Below are 16,840 nucleotides of genomic sequence, written 5' to 3' on the forward strand. Positions count from 1 at the left end.
TGGAAGTTAAAAGCCCACAACTGGTGATGGTCTTCTTGCTGGCAGAGTCCCAAGGTGGCATAGGGCAACATATAGCAAGAGACAGATAGCACATGTGTATATGTGTGTGCATTTCTGATCTCTCTTCCTCTTTATAAAGCCACCAGGATTCAGTCATTAACTTTATCTAATTCTAATCTAATCACATTCCAGAGGCCTCATCTCTAAACACTACAGTCAGATTAAGTTTCTACCCTCTTAATACCTTACATGAGGATTAAATGTCGACACATGAAGCGTTGAGGGACGCTCAAACCATATCCAAACTATAGCAGGACCTGTGTTCAGAAGGGTCTGACACTTGGGTTTTCATACTCTGTGAAATTCTTAATAATTTTCCTTTTAAATTTGCAGGTTGTGAGTGAAGTCTGACACGGTAATGCGACATGCATCAGGGACCTGGAGCCTGGACTCCTTTAACCAATCCCCTGCCTAAGTTCTCAGCTGTCCCTAAAATCCTACCACCACCTCCCTCCTCTGAGTGATATTCCCTTTCCCTGACTCTTGTTGATCCAGCATGGGGTGGAGTGGCCGGCATATGGGAAAGGGAAGATGCCTGTTCGAATTCTCCATCCTTGGCTAGGAGGGCGGACGGGAGGGAAAACCTGTAGCTGGTGAGTGGCACATGCATACTCAAGTCGCAGAGCCATCCTCTGTACCCTCCACCCCACTCCCTTTCTGCAAGGATCTGCATTCCTGGATCTCCCTATGCCCAAGGGCGCATGATATTAAATAGCAAATTAAAAGCAGTATAAAAAAATCAAGAGAGAGACACCAGTTGAAAGAGAAGAGCTTTGTATTTTAGTACCTCTAATGGCATATTTTACTGCACTTGGGATTTTTTGTTTGTTTGGTTTGGTTTGGTCTTTGTTTTTATGAATACAGGGGATTGAACTCAGGGGCTATCAACCACTGAGCCCCATCCCCAGCCCTACTTTGTATTTTATTTAGAGTTGCTTAGTGCCTCGCTGTTGCTGAGGCTGGCTTTTAACTCTCCATCCTCCTGCCTCGGCCTCCTGAGCTGCTGGAATTACAGGTTTGTCCCACCAGGACTGGCTTTTGTTTGTTTTTGGGGAGCAGGGTATTTGTTTTGTTTGGTAATGCTGGGGATCAGACTCAGGCCCTCACACTCGAACACTGTGTCACAGCCACACCCAAGCCCTAGACTGCATTTTGAAATTTTTCATTTTCGCTCTCCACACATTGTAGAACTCTTCTCAGTCATTGTCCTGCTGTTCTCTGCCACAGGGAGTTCTCACTGGCCAACTTCCCTACCAGGTTTCTTTGATTCTTCTTGAGCTCCAAAGCCCCTTCATATCCTGTCTTTTCCTGTCCTGTTCACCTCTCAGTGCCCCCTGGTCCAGCCCCAGAACCCTCACAGTACTGTGCAGAATCGTCGAGCACTCGATGCTTTCCATCTCCCACATCCGTGACTGTTTTACTCAGCTTTTTCATTGCTATGACCAAAAGCTCTGGCAAGAACTTCAAGGAGGAAAATTTTATTTTGCCTCGTATTTCAGAGGGTCAGTGCATGGTCGGCTGACTCCATAGCTTGAGGCCCAGGATGAGGCAGAACATCGGGCAGAGGTGAAGTGGAGGAAAGCAGCTCAGGACAGGGCAAACAGGAATCAGAAAGAGCTCCGCTCACCAGGGACAAAATATAAACCCAAAGGCATGTGGCCCAGTGACCCATCTCCTCAGCACACCTCACCTGCCCAGTTACACTGATTAGGTTATACTTGTTGTAATTTAATCATTTCACCTCTGACAATTCTTGTATTATCTTACCCATGAGTTTTTAGGGGATTCCTCATATCTAAACCATAACAGTGACTAAATGATCTAGTAAAGTGCTTTGTGAAATAAAAAACCAGCTTTCATCCAGAAAAGTCTACTGCCAGTTTCTTTTAGTAGCAGAATTTTTCTACCCCCATTGTGTATATATAAATCAGCAATTGCTTTTCAGCAGTACTTACCAACAAGTCATATTCTCTGGAAAACGAGTGCCACAAAAGAACCCATTAAAAAAAGAAAAGAGTTCCACAGCCAATAAGTTTGGGAAACATTCTCTTTCCCTCATCCCCATTCTTTTTAGATTTCCAAGACACATTAACTTATTAAAGAAACTGGTTTGATTTCTTTTTCCTTTTTTTTGGTATCAGGGATTGAATTCAGGGGCACTTGATCAATAAGCCCTATTTTGTATTTAATTTAGAGATGGGGTCTCACTGAGTTGTTTAGTGCCTCAATTTTTTTTTTTTTTTTTTTTTTTGGCTGAGGCTGGCTTTGAACTCATGATCCTCCTGGCTCAGCCTCTGGAGCCACAGGGATTACAGACATGTGCCACTGTGCCCAGCTCTTGATTTCTTTTTTTTTTTTTTTAATTTTTTAATATTTTTATTTTTTAGTTCTCAGTGGATACAACATCTTTGTTTGTATGTGGTGCTGAGGATCGAACCCGGGCCGCACGCATGCCAGGCGAGCACGCTACCGCCTGAGCCACATCCCCAGCCCCTCTTGATTTCTTTTAAAATAGTATTTCCCAATTTATTTGTCATCAAAACCCCTTTCAAGGAACAACTACAAACAGTCCATGTTTGTGAGCATGTCTTAGAACAGGAGTTGGCAAACTTTTTCTGCAAAGAGATAGTAAATATTTTTTAAGTTTTGAGGGCCAGATGTTTCTGTGAAACTACTCACCTCTGTTCTTGTAGCTCAAAAGAAAGAATAAGCATGTTGGGCAAGGTGGCACACACCTGTGATCCTAGCAACTGGGGAGACCAAGGCAGGAGGATGGCAGGTTCAAGTCCAGTCTCAGCACCTTAGCAAGACACTGTCTCAAAATAAAAAATAAAATAGCTCAGCAGTAGAGCACCCATAAAATAATAGACACCACATAAATGAATGAGTGTGGCAGTGTTCCTATAGAAGTTTGTTTTTGAGCACCAATTTTGAATTTTGGATAATTTTCATTTATTATGAAATAGTCTTTTTTTGATTTTTTTTTCAACCATTTAAAAATGTCATTCTTAACATAAGGGTCAAATAAAAACAGATGGACCAGCAGGCAGCAATTTGCCGATTCTTAACTTAGAGGGAGACAAAGAAAAAAGTTACTCATAAACACAAATTGGATCATTAACTCTTGTTAAAAAATATTCAGTGTTTCTAGTTGGTCACTATATTTTACAACTTCTGGATGATTTAAAAATGAAAAGCATTTTACCATTTGTGGTCTGGATGATTTCATCTAATAGTTAGGCTCATGGTGGTAAATATTTTAATTATCTTGCATCTGCTACATATCTCAGCACCTAACTCCTGGTCCAAGCAGGTTGCCTGTCTACAGCACCTGCCTTCTGCCGTTTAGTTTCCCTCTCCATCCTCCACACCCAGTCACCCTGACTGTTACTTGTCAAAAATGGAATTTTGTGTCTATTTTGTTTGGGTGGTGCTGGGGGTAGAACCCAGGGCCTCTCACATGGTAGGCCAGTGCTCTACCACTGGGCTACTCCCCGTCCCCAAGAATAGTCTAGATGTAGCTATAGTAATGTTCCTTGAAGTCTTCCTATTTGCAGGGAGCTTTTTTGTTTGTTTTGTTTTTCTTTGTAGTACTGTATTTTTTTTTTTTTGGTAGGGGGAGAGTTTTACTGGGATTTCTTTGTGATTCTGGGGACTGAACTCAGGGCCTCTGGCATACAAGCACTCCCACTGGGCTACACCCCATCCTCCATTTGCATGTTTTCAGATAAATATCCTCCCCTAGAGCCCAACACCAGAACCAAGGAACTAAACCACAAAGCCACACCTATATGCTTTACAGGGTAACTTATTCTGATTCATAATTACACCCCCACCCAAGATCTTGACTTCATGCCACATTCCATGCTATTCTGTTCTTAGAAATACATGGATGCATCTATTTGGAGGCCAAAATGACTTAAAATTAATTTTCTGAGAAGTTCATCATTAAGATCCCCTAGCTAAGTGCAGTAATCCCAGTGACTTCAGAGGCTAAGGCAGGAGGAGGATCACAAGTTGGAGGCCAGCCTGGGAAACTTAGGAAACCCAGTCTCAAAATAAAATATAGAAAGGGCTAAGGATGTAGCCCAGCAGTAAAGCATCACTGGGTTCAATCCCCAGAGCCACAAAAAAAAAAAAAAAAAAATATATATATATATATATATATATATATATATATTTTTTTTTTCCCTAAAATAGCTAGGGATAGCCTTGGAGTTGAAAAACCCAGTATAGAATCATGTTGTATGACATACACTTGAAGGTCCTGAACGATGTTGATGTCTTGCCTCTTTAAACTCCTGAATGCTGGCTGCGTGATGGGCAGTAGTGGGAAGCTGTGCTTGCTTTAGTGGCCATGTGTAGTATTCTATCTATTCTAGAAACAGAAATTGAGTGGAATTTGTGTTTGATAAATTTCAAACAAACATGTTTGGTAAATTTCGTCACCTCTCAGAAGACAAGGAAGAAAGCCTTCTCTTCCAACTGAGGGAAGTGCACAAATCTATTTTAAGAAATCAACATGAGCCGAGTTCTGTGATGCACAACTGTAATCCCAGTGGCTGGGGAGGCTGAGGCAGGAGGATCGCAAGTTCAAAGCCAGCTTCAGAAACTTACTGAGGCCCTAAGCAACTTGGTGAGACTTTGTCTCTAAATTAAACAATAAAAAGTGCTGGGATGTGGCTCAGTGGTTAAGCACCCATGTGTTCTTAAAAGAGAAAAAAAAAATCAACGTGAAAACATGAATGAGAGGTGTCTCCCCAACCAGCTTGTGAAAGAAACAGGAAACCAGCCACACTCAGTTAATAAACGTTTTGGTGTATTTTTTTTAATTAATTTATTTCTTACATACATGACAATAGTGGAATGCATTACATTCATAATTATCCATTCACAGCACAATTTTTTGTAACTCTGTATATAGAGTGTGTTCATGCCAAATTATGCCATTATATATGAGCTCTCTTATTTTGGGGAGGGGATGGGGGCTGTTTGGGATTGAACCCATGGGCACTTTATCAGTGAGATTCACTCTCAGTCGTTTTTAATTTATTTTATCTTTCGAGACAGGGTCTCACTAAGTTGTTGAGGTTGGTCTTAAACTTGCTATCCTCCTGCCTCACTCTGGCATCTGCCACTGCAGCCAGCCATTAATAAACTCTTAAAGGTAGGTTTTTTGGGGGACTGAGAATCAGAAAGGTGACAGTGGGTGGGTGAGTGGTGACACTCATCCTTAGGCAGTTCCACACATGTGTTTTGGCTGATCTGTGGGAAGATAGATGAGGGAACCTATCAAAGAAACACTCCAGGAGAGAAGCCACAGCTACTGTCTGTGCCCACCAAATTCAAGACTCAGGCCTCCCTCTAAGAAAGGGGACGTTAACTACAGTACCTGATTCCCCGGTGACTTTCGGCATGACTCTATTGATTACACCTGCAACACAGCCAGAGGCGGGGGGACAGGGAGATCTGGTGATGATCGGAATAAGTAGACTGTCTTCTAGGCCATGCTATTGACTTTCTGTGTGAGCTTGAATATCCTCCTTTAGTTCTGCTTGTGCTGTCATCGTCACCAGATGGCCAACATCACCAGATGTGTTATCAGCACACCAAGGCCTCATAGTCCAGTGGTTGAGAACATGGGCTATGAAGTCATAATATATTCAAATCCTATCTCTTTCACCTAAAAACTGGGTGGCCTTCTTGTTACTTAGCATTTATCTCTGTGTTCAGTTTCACCATCTGTAAACACTTGACAAATATTATCATGAAGATTAAGGAATGCCTCAACCCCTGCTCCTGGGGTTGGAGGAGTAGAGGAGTGGAGGAGTGGAGGAGCCAGGTCTAGACCAGTGGAGTGAGATTGTGGGGACTTGGGGATCACAGCAGAGAGCGTCGTCTGAAACAGGGGCCACCGATGACAGGAGGAGGCTGGGCAAAGCAGGTGGCAGCGGCAGCTGGAGCTTTGGGGGAGCTTGTGCTGTTCCAGGCACTGTCCTTTGCTTATAGTATTGCATGACTAGAACAACCCTATGCGGGCTCTTATTCTTATTGGCTCCATTTTGTAGGTGATTGTGTCTTTAAAAGATCAGGTAAAGCCAGGTGCAGTGGCCCACGCCTGTAATCCCAGTGCCTTGGGAGGCTGAGGCAGGAGGATCTCGAGTTCAAAGCCAGCCTCAGCAAAAACAAGGTACTAAGCAATTCAGTGAGACCCTGTCTCTAAATAAAATACAAAATAGGGCTGGGGATGTGGCTCAGTGGTCGAGTGCCCCTGAGTTCAATTTCCAATACAAAAAAAAAAAAAAAGATCAGGTAAACTGTTCAAGGCCCCAGGGCTAGTGAGGGGCAAAGCCAATGCTCCAACTCAGATTTTGGCTCTTACACAAACTGAAGATAGAAACACTAGGATATGGAGAGTTATTGTTTAATGGTCCAGAGTTTCTGTTTAGAGTGATAAAAAAAAAGTTTCAGAAATAGTAGCAATAGTTACACAACATTGTGAATGTACTTAATACTGCTGAATCATACATTTAAAAAAATTTTAAATGGAATGAGTTTGATCAAATTATGCTATCTGTATATATAAATGTGGCATAACAAATCCAACTATTTTGTATAATTATAATGTACAAATAAAAATAAAATAAACCAAGCAGTATAGCACATGCTTGTAATCCCATGCCTTGGGAGGCTGAGACAGAAGAATTGCAAGTTGAAGGCCAGCCTCAGCAACTTTAGTAAGGCCCTGTCTCAAAAAAAAAAAGGACGGGGGATGTAGCTCAGTGGTTAAGTGCCCTGGGTTAAATCCCCAATACCAGAAAATAAAACAAAATAAAATCAAAAATATAATTAAAATGGTAAATTGTATGTTATGTTTATGTTATATGTATATTTTACACACACACACATAAACACACATGCATGTGTGCATGTGTGCAAAATACCAGGAGAGAGGATGAAAATCTCATCAACTCCACGATGTTAAAGACAGATGTGAAAAACAGATACAATAGCACATACCTGTAACCCAGGGAATCAGGAGGGTGAGGCAGGAGGATCACAAACTCCAAGCCAGCCTTAGCAACTTACCAAGGCGCTAAGCAATTTAGGGAGACCCTGTCCCAAGCTGGGGATTTGGCTCAGTGGTTGTGTCCCTGGGTTCATTTCTCGGTACCAAAAAATAAAAATAAGTTTTTTGTTTTTTTTTTTAAAGCAGGGTTTGGGGGCTGGGGTTGTGGCTCAGTGGTAGAGCACTTGCCTAGCACGTTTGAGGCTCTGGGTTTGATCCTCGGCACCACATAAAAATAAAATAAAGATATTGTGTCCATCTACAACTAAAAAAATAAAATATTTTTTTAAAAAGCAGGGTTTGGAGGGAACTGGAGATGTAACTCCATGGTAGAACAGCCCTGGATTTAATCCCCAACACCACACACACACACATACACACACACACACACAAAGACAGATATGAGTCAGGGACAAAACTAGGCATTATTGACTGAAAAAAAAAAAACCAAAACTATAATATAGTTTTGTCTTTTCCTTGCGAAGAAGACAGTCTGTAAAACTTGAAGCAATAATAAACTTGAGTTTATTTCTTGAAGAAAGCATTTTGCAACCTTGATTGCCCAGGCTCAAACATGATACCATTCCTAGGGAAAATTTAAAGAGCTGAAGAACCACCACAGAAGTTAGAACTGCCTTCTAAATTAAGAAAACCTTAATCAATACAGTAAGGACTGTTTTTGTTGGGCAATATTTCTTTCTTGTATAATTAAGACTTAGAATATAAAATGTTTTCTCCAAATAATGGATAAAGCTAAATAAATGTGTGAAAGAGCCCAGCAAATAGAACAGGCGACACTTCTGTAAATCCCACAAGAGAGATTTACAATAAGCAGGTTATTTCTAGTCATAAAACAGTCTATAAAACAGAGAAGCAGAATGAATGCTGGTCCTTTTTATCAAGGAGGCTGTGGAATATCCAAGGAAAATCAGAAAGTCTTATGCAAGCCAGCAGGGCCCCCTTGTTTTCTTTGCAGAATAGCAGGAATACCCTAAACAGGTATGTGAAGGGATGGTTGGGAGGAGGGCAGAGACATATCAGGATGTTCTGATTGTGCTCCCCTATCTAGGGAGCAAAGCTATCTGAAAATGAACATTAGCCTGGCGGCCCAGACATGATTAACAGGATTCCCCCATCTCCATTCCATACATGGCATTTGGCTGGGAATGCCCACTTTACCACTGGGGAGTGGCTTCTGTCCAATGCATTGATTATTAGCAGTTGTTAGAAGCCTGGGAGCTGATAAGAAATCTGACCAGCTGATGAGAAGGTGGTTTGCTGAACTGCTTGTGGACATGTGCATGTGGCATTGACCTCTGAACTGCTACCTCCCTACTGGCTTCCTCCCTGTGGAAGGAGGATCAGAGGTGAGGGCAAGAACTCAGAGAAGACTGAGTCTCCACAGAGGAAGAAGGTTATGGAAGAGGAATTATTTATTCCTAGCAGTATTCTCTTATACCTCTGGGTAAGCGGTACCCTTGCCCCAGACCCATGTATTAAAAGTCTGCTATCTGGACCAGGCACAGTGAATGATACATACTTACCATCCCAGCTGTACAGGAAGCTGAGGCAGGAGGATCACAAGTTTGAGGCCCATCCCTGCAACTAAGCAAGACCTTGTCTCAAAATAAAGATGAAATGATCTGGGCACATAGCTTAGTGGTAGAGCCCTTCTCCAGCCTGCACAAGGTCTCAGGTTCCATTCCCAGCATTGGAGAGAGAGAGAGAGAGAGAGAGAGAGAGAGAGAGAGAGAGAGAGAGAGAGAAGAGAAGAAGAAAACCACCACTCATTTTGATTTGAAAAACTCCAGGGATGAAATCACGGAAGCTCAACCATTAATCTCCAAGTTAACTGAAGGGTGCAAGTTCAGTACTTCCTACAAGAGTTCAAAAGTAATGAGAATCCCAGTTTTCCCTGGGGCTGGTCGCTGTGGATCCAGACATGCGAAGGAGGCCAGGCCTCTGTCTGCAGCTGGGATGCAGCCTGCCTTTTGTTTCAGCTCTAAGGAAGACACATGTGCAGAACACCTGTTGACTGGAAGCTCAGAGCATTTTCCTTTTTCTCTCCCTGGGGAACCTGTCTTCTGCCCTGGAGGAAATGGGAGGTAAATTGCTCAGAATAACAAGCCCAGTGAGGCTGTCTAAATGGGCACCAGCCCGTGTTACTTGTAGAAGGGTGAGGGAATAAAATGTCCAGCAAACCTGAAGATGGAGACAGGTTTGACAGTGGTCTACTGCCTGAATGTGCGGGCAGGGTGCCAGGTGGGGCACCTTTCACAGTCCAGGCGTGTCTCAAAACACTTAAGGAAAGCACCTAGGTCAGGCTATTGACATTTATGGTGGAGAGGGAGGAGGCAGAGAAAGCAGTGAGTCAGGCCCAGCTGTCCGGCCAGGTTTGGTCTGGGATCTCAGAATGGCAGGAAAGCTTAAGTCTGCAGGAGGCTGGCTCCTGATTGCTCCCAGTTCAGGGCTGGGAAGGAGGTCCCCTGTGCAGAGCAGCTGATACTCTGGGAAAGGGCCAAAGAAGACAAGCATCTCTCTTTAAATCAAAAAGCATGTATGATTTCTAAACAGAGCTGATGTGACAGGAACTTTGTAGAAACTGTTCTCTTCTTTATGCAACTCTCATCCTAACTTCTGGGAGGGGCATTCAGACCTGGGAGTCCCCCGATTCATCACAATACACAAGCACCTTAATTTGGTGTTTAAAGATGCAAGCCCTGGGGCTGGGGATGTGGCTCAAGCGGTAGCGCGCTCACCTGGCATGCGTGCGGCTCGGGTTCAATCCTCAGCACCACATACAAAGATGTTGTCCGCCGAAAACAAAAAAAAATAAATAAATATTAAAATTCTCTCTCTCTCACTCTAAAAAAAAAAAAAAAAAAAAAACCTTCTGCCTAGGTTCAAATCCCTACTCTACCACTTAGTAACTGTGAAGCTTTAAGTATATCACTCAACCTATCTGTGTCCCAGCTTTATGGAACTGACAGTACCCATATCAGAGGGCTGTTAGAGAAGCATGAGTTCCTACTTGTACAAAACCAAGCACAAAGAAAACGCTACAAAAGAGTCTGTAAAATAAATATATAATTACAAGTCTAAGCTAGGGGTGTAGCTCAGTGGTAAAGCATGAGCTCAGCATGCGCAAAGCCCTGGGTTCAATTGCCAGCACCAAGCAAACAAACAAAACAAGTCTATTCATCTTATATGCCCTGGTCCAGACCCTTACCTTAGAACAGTCTACAAAAGAATCACCCTCAAACTGAATTATCCCTGAAAACTGTATTAAGTTGTTGTTGTTGTTATTATTATTTTGTACCAGGGATTAAAACTAGGGGTGCTCAACAACCACAAGCCACATCCCCAGCCCTTTTTATTTCTTATTTTGAGAGAGGGTCTCGTTAAGTTGCTTAGCGCCTTGCTAAATTGCTGAGGCTGGCCTTGAACTTGTGATCCTTCTATATCACCCTTCCAAGCTGCTGGGATTATAGGTGTGCACCATCTAATTATTTTAACCAAAGGAATTTAAGTTACTTATACTTTGAGATGGATTTTACAAATATCCCCATGTTGAATTGGAGATAGATGTCATTAAAAATAATTTATTGAAATGAAATTTGCACAATTATTTGTTAAGTCTCTTAAAGAGAATAGCTCCAAAATAGAATAGCTCAAGAGAGTACCTCAAGCCCTCACCTGTATACAAAGTTACTCTTGAGTCTACCCCACATGTGCCCTGAATGCAAGATTTTACCTCCTCACTTGGTAAATAAGCATGACCTTCCTCCTATTGTAAATGCAATAATTCATACTTCGAGAATGGTATGTTTATTATGTGGTTATTATGTTGTGAAACAGTAACAGGAAGATTTTTACAAGACCCTCATGTGTAGGACTTTATTTGAGTGAATCATCACAGAATGTTTCTGAAGTGGGTGAAGCCAAGATCCTAAGTGGGAAGGGCCTAGAGATGTCATGTGTATTGCCCAACAGCTCAGCTGTGGACTAGGCGGGGCCTTTATTTTATTTTTTTATAAAGGCATTTTTTTTTTAGAATTTTAATATTTATTTTTTTTTAGCTTTCGGCGGATACAACGTTTTTTGTTTGTATGTGGTGCTGAGGATCGAACCCGGGCCGCATGCATGCCAGGCGAGCGCGCTACCGCTTGAGCCACATCCCCAGCCCATAGGCGGGGCCTTTATACTAACTGCACTAGGAGAGAATGAGAGGATTCCAGAGGTTCCAGAGGGTTGAGTTTAATAGGCTGGAGTTTGGCCTACATGGAACAAGATGTATTTGTTGGATGAGCTTCCCTGGACTAGAAAACCGAACTGCACAGAGACTACATGGCTAAGAGGCAGGATAAGAAGCCAGACTAGACACCTGCAAAGTGTTAGCATGAGATCATTTTAGGAGCAGGGAAACCGAGGGCTATCTACAAATCTTGAATATTTTCACAGAATTTTTCTTTTCTTAACTTTTTCTCTTTTGAGTTACTAGGGATTGAACCCAGGGGCAGTCAGGGTCTTGCTAAATTGACCAAACTGTCCCAGAATTTGTAATCCTCCTGCCTCAACCTCCTGAGTTGCTGGGATTAAAGATATGCACCACCAAGTCTGCCACATAATCTCCTAAAATTAAAAAAAAAAAAAAAAAAACACTTAGCTAGAAGTGGCTTAATTGTGTTCATGTTGTATTATCAGACATTTATTTTCTTTTGTATTCCTTTAGTTTTTTCATAAAATATCTATTTAGGTCAACTCTTTTGGTTCTATTAAGGGAGTTTTGCTTGTGTTTTCCTTGGAGTGAATAAGGGTACATTTTACCCCTGAACAGCAAAGGAAGTAGAAATAAAAAATGGAAGAAGTTTGGCTTGGGGTGTACCTTAGTGGTAGAAAGACAAAAACTCAGGAAGAAACTGCCCATCCTGCTAGGTTGAGTATTCCAGCCATCCTTCCACCTGGCTAAAATGTCTAAACCGAGGACCCACTCCCCACCCCGCCACTCTTGGAACACAGCCGTCTCCCTGCCTCCCATGACCCTCCCTTTATCAGAAGTCATCTCATAGCCAAGACCTCTCTACAGTGCCCCATTCTCAGGCTCCTCAAGTCTTCTAGTATCCGTCTTTTTTTCTCATTTCCTCCAATGTTATTTTTTTCTTTTTTTTTTTAAAGCTGCACCTTGCCTCTTTATTTACGTTTCTTCTGTGTTGTTTTGTTAGGTATTCCATTTCACGTATAAATAATTTTTACATTATCCCTGCAGTGATTAGGATGTCTCTTCCAAAACTCATTATGAAATTTAATTGCCACTGTGAACATATTAAAATCTGGGACCTAAGAGTGGCTAGGTCATAAGAGTTCCACCCCTAACAGTCTCTTTTCTGTTGCTATCACTGATTACCATTGACCGAGTAATTGATCAAGGATGGAAATGTATTTCTGATAATTCTGAAGACTGGGAAATTCATGGGACCAGTATCTCCCTAGCCTCTGGTGATGGCCCTTCAGACACAGTGGAGGGCGTCACCCGGCAAGACAGAGTAAGGGCACCGGAGAGCTCACTTATATAAGAAAGCCACTCCCTCAATAACCCATTGATTCATTAATTCATGAACAGATTGATCCACTCATGAGGCAGGATGCTCATGACCCAATCTCTCCCAAAATTCACACCTTCAAATATGTTAACATATAGCTTTGGGCCTGTCTAAATTCACTTAAACTGGGCATGGTGGTGCATTCCTATAATCACAGGAACTTGGAAGGCTAAGAATCTCAAGTTGGAGATCCTCCTGGGCAATTTAGCAAGACCCTCAGCAACTTAGCAAGACCCTGTGTCTAAAAAAAAAGAAAAAGGGCTTGATGGTAAAGCACCCCTGGGTTCAATCCCCAGTACAAAAAAAAGAAAGAAAGAAAGAAAGAAAGAAAAGAAAGTGACTTTAGCTTCCCATCTAAATACTTCCCTGTACTTTTGAAAACTAGAAAATACTGCAGAGAGGAAAGATGGGGGACTATAACAGAAACAAGCATAGCTAATTTCCTTGGTGGGGCGGGGGAGCCTTCTAGAGAAGAATAATTTTCTGCCTGTTGAGGTTGGCTACCAAAATCAGTTATTGCTCCCAGCCACGGATCTTCAGTTACTCTTCACTTCCTAGTTCCCTAAGAGCACCTGGGCACCAAAGAATAATGGAGAAGCACCTGTAGGAGACTTAGCTGTACAGGGAGAAGGGAAACGGAACTACCAGAAGGCAAGTACCAAGAGGCCATGAGTAGCTGCCACGAAGCTCTGCTTCAGCTGGGGGGGTCTGGATCCAAGTCTGGACCTCAGGGCCTGGCTCTCCCACCTGAACAAGAACACAAACGGCACACCACCCAGACACACTGCTGCCACAGGAGACCTGCCTGTCTCCTTCAGATGGAGCCAGGGAACTATAAATGAATAAGAGAAAATAGTGAGAAAGTCCTGGAATGGCAGCTGGATTATGCCAAGGCCTTGAATCAGGCCGGAGAAGCCTTTTTTCATCTGCAAAAATTAGAGAGACTAGAGATGCCAATGTCCACTAGGGGAACCTCCAGCTGACACTGATGGCACTCAGCAGCTGCACAGGGAAGAGAAGTAGCTCTTATCTGGCATGTTTGGTTAATAAAGAAGAAAGGTAATCCTGAACTTGAACTTGGGTGGACCACTAAGGACTCATCAAGGGGAAACCTGAGCCTCAGCAAAAGAAATTAACATTGGACTTCTTTTTTTGTACCAGGGATTGAACCCAGAGGCACTTAACCACTGAGCCACCACCCCAGCCTTTTTTTGTATTTAGAGTTGGGGTCTCACTGAGTGGCTTAGAGTCTTGCTAAATTGCTAAGGCTGGCTTTGAATTTGTGATCCTCCTGCCTCAGCCTCCTGAGCTGCTGGAATTATAGGTGTGCACCACTGCACTCAGTTGGACTTCTAATCCTGGTTAATTTCTGTTTTGTTTCCTATTCTACATAAACTCTTTGCTACTTATACCACCCATGTCGTTTTTTTGTCTATTCAGTTGTATAATTGTATAGCTCTCAATACATGTTATTGCTAAGGGTATTTACCTTGAAAAATACAATCAGAAAACTTTCATAAGCTCTGGGTGGACCACTAAGGAATTAATCATATCTCTGGCATAGATTTTAATGGTAGATGTTGTTAGATGTGTTCATACTCAGAAAAGAAGGCTAGAAGAGGATGAAATGGTAAGGATAGGGAGAAAGAAATTTCTCCTTTTGTTTTCTCAGATAAACTGGGAAATAAGTTTTAAGTGAAACTAGATAATCATAAATTTGGCCCAAATGTATTAAAATGAAGTATTAAAAATTACACATACACACACAAACATGTGTATATGTGTGTGTGTGTGTGTGTGTATGTATCCATCGTGTGTGTGATACTTTGGGAATTAAGTTTCCAACACATGAATTTCGAGACAAACATTCAAACCATTGAAAATCTCATGAATGGATTAATGTCATTATTGTGACAGTGACTTCATTATAGAAGTTCTCTCTCTCTCTCCTCCCCCTTCTTTTTCTACCCTTTGTTCCCTTGCTCCCAACCTCCTCACTCTCCCTCTCCCCCTCCCTTGACAGACGATGCCCTCTGCCATGTTATGATGTAACAAGTAGGCCCTCACTGGAGGCAGCTCTTTGATCTTGGACTTCCCAATCTCCAGAACTGTGAGATCTAAATTTCTTTTATTTATGAATTACCCAGTCTGTGGGGAGGGAGCTATACCTCATCAAATATTTGTTGCAACAGAAAATGAACTAAGACAGTCTTATCAAATTTGAAGTTTTTTGAAGGTGAATAGCTTTTATCTCCTTAATAAGTCTCTGCCACAGCATTTGTTATTAAAAATTTTTCTTCAAAAGTAATATTGCCCTGTTCTTTTTAAAAATGCTTGGCTGTTAAAAAAATTCAAACAGGACAGAATTAAAGAAAAGTCATAATCTCACCCAAAGAGAGAAAAGATAACAGCTTTAAATACATCCTTCTCCACACCTTGGTCTGTACATGTATTGACATGTACAGACAAAAATTGACAAAAAATGAGATCTTCATATTCTGTTTCACAACTCTCTCCTTTTATTTTTATGTTGCTATGGAGGCCTACTCCATTCCTCTGAATAGCAATATAATATCCTAAGGCACAGATGTTTCCTAATATCATTAGTCTATTAATAGATATTGAGACTATTCCAAATGGGCTTTTAGGTTGTAAGAAGGTTGTCAAGGATGACTCTAGTTTCAAGCTTGAGTTTCTGAGTAGATAGTGGTAAGACCAGCTTAGGTAGAAAATATCAGAGAAGTAGCAAGAGTTGGGTAGATAAATAATTGTTTCTTTTCCATGAGTACTTTCTCTCTTTATTTACTTATTTTTGTAGTTGTAGATGGACAGCATGCCTTTATTTTGTTTTTTTCATTTTTTTTAATGTAGTGCTAAGATCTAACCCAGTACCTCACATGTGTTAGGCAAGCACTCCGCCACTGAGCTACAGCCCCAGCCCCAGTACTTTCTCTTTACAATCATATAATAATAATTAAAAAGGGAACCAACATAGATACATTACTATTGTCTAATATGACTTCTACTCAGGCTTCACTAATTGTCCCAATAATATCTTTTATAGCAAAAAGATTCAATCCAGGATCATGTATCCGATTTAATTGTAATGGCTGTTCAATTTGCTTTAATCTGGAAAATTCTCCAGTTCTTCCTGATCTTTTAATTTTTGAAGATTACACGTGAGTTGTTTTCTAGAAAGTTCCTAATTTTATGTTTGATGTTTCCTCCTGAATAGATTTAGGTGTCAGAAATATCACAAAAGTAATGCTGTGTGTTTTACATTAAGCGGACGGTCTTTGATTGTTTTTTCTTTTGAGTGGGAGAATACTGGGGATCAAACCTGGGACCTCACATGTTAGGCAAGTGTTCTACCACTAAGCTACAATCCCAGCCCTTGGGTGTTGGTTTGTTCATTGCTTATTATGTTAATTTTGGTCACTTGATTGAATTGTGTCTTCCAGGTTTCTCTACTGTACTGGTATTTCTTTTTTCCCTTTGTGATTACAAATATTTGTTGCAAGATACTTTGAAGTTACATAAATGTCCATTCCTCATTCAACTTTCACCCACTGCTTGATGGTTCTTGGCTGAATTACTACTGTTGTTGCCAAAGTGATTTTTTGATTCCATTTTCATTCTACATTAATTATTTGACATTCCATGATCAGAAAAAAGCTTTCTTCCCACCTCACTTAGTGTTCTTTTATTTCAGTATAGATTCTATTCCCATTTTATTGAGTGGATCAGAATTTCTGTTATTGTTAAACTTGATGCTCAAATTATCTTAGATTCAGCAAGCAGGAGCCCCTTCATGCTGACATCTGTGTCCTTTTGACATGCTTCTAGCATTCTTGAAACAACAACAACAAAAAAAAAGACATTTATTTCCATTACATTCTGTCCTTTCTTGGCAAAGTCTTATAATCAGCCATTTCTCCAAAAAGCCTTTGTTTCTTTTAGTAGAGAATCATATTTAGAAGCCAAAACCTGGGTATAAGCTGTGCTCATTGCTATTGAGTTGTTGCTCCTCCTGCCCTCTCGGAGGATAGAGCTGGAAAATCTATTATTTATTTCTGCATCTGTTTTTACATACAAGGCCATAAATTCATGC

The 16,840-nt window shown here is 41.4% G+C and overlaps 1 pseudogene; it reads left to right on the plus strand.

Moving 5' to 3' along the window:
- The first annotated feature begins 13,318 nt into the window (after positions 1-13,318).
- Positions 13,319-13,776, plus strand: LOC124104169 (tetratricopeptide repeat protein 9C-like; annotated as a pseudogene).
- The last annotated feature ends 3,064 nt before the right edge of the window (positions 13,777-16,840 follow it).

Source organism: Marmota monax, unplaced genomic scaffold (assembly GCF_021218885.2).
Source record: "Marmota monax isolate L192 unplaced genomic scaffold, Marmota_monax_Labrador192_F-V1.1 WCK01_AAM20220418_F8-fsc00001, whole genome shotgun sequence".
Classification (NCBI taxonomy): Eukaryota; Metazoa; Chordata; class Mammalia; order Rodentia; family Sciuridae; genus Marmota; species Marmota monax.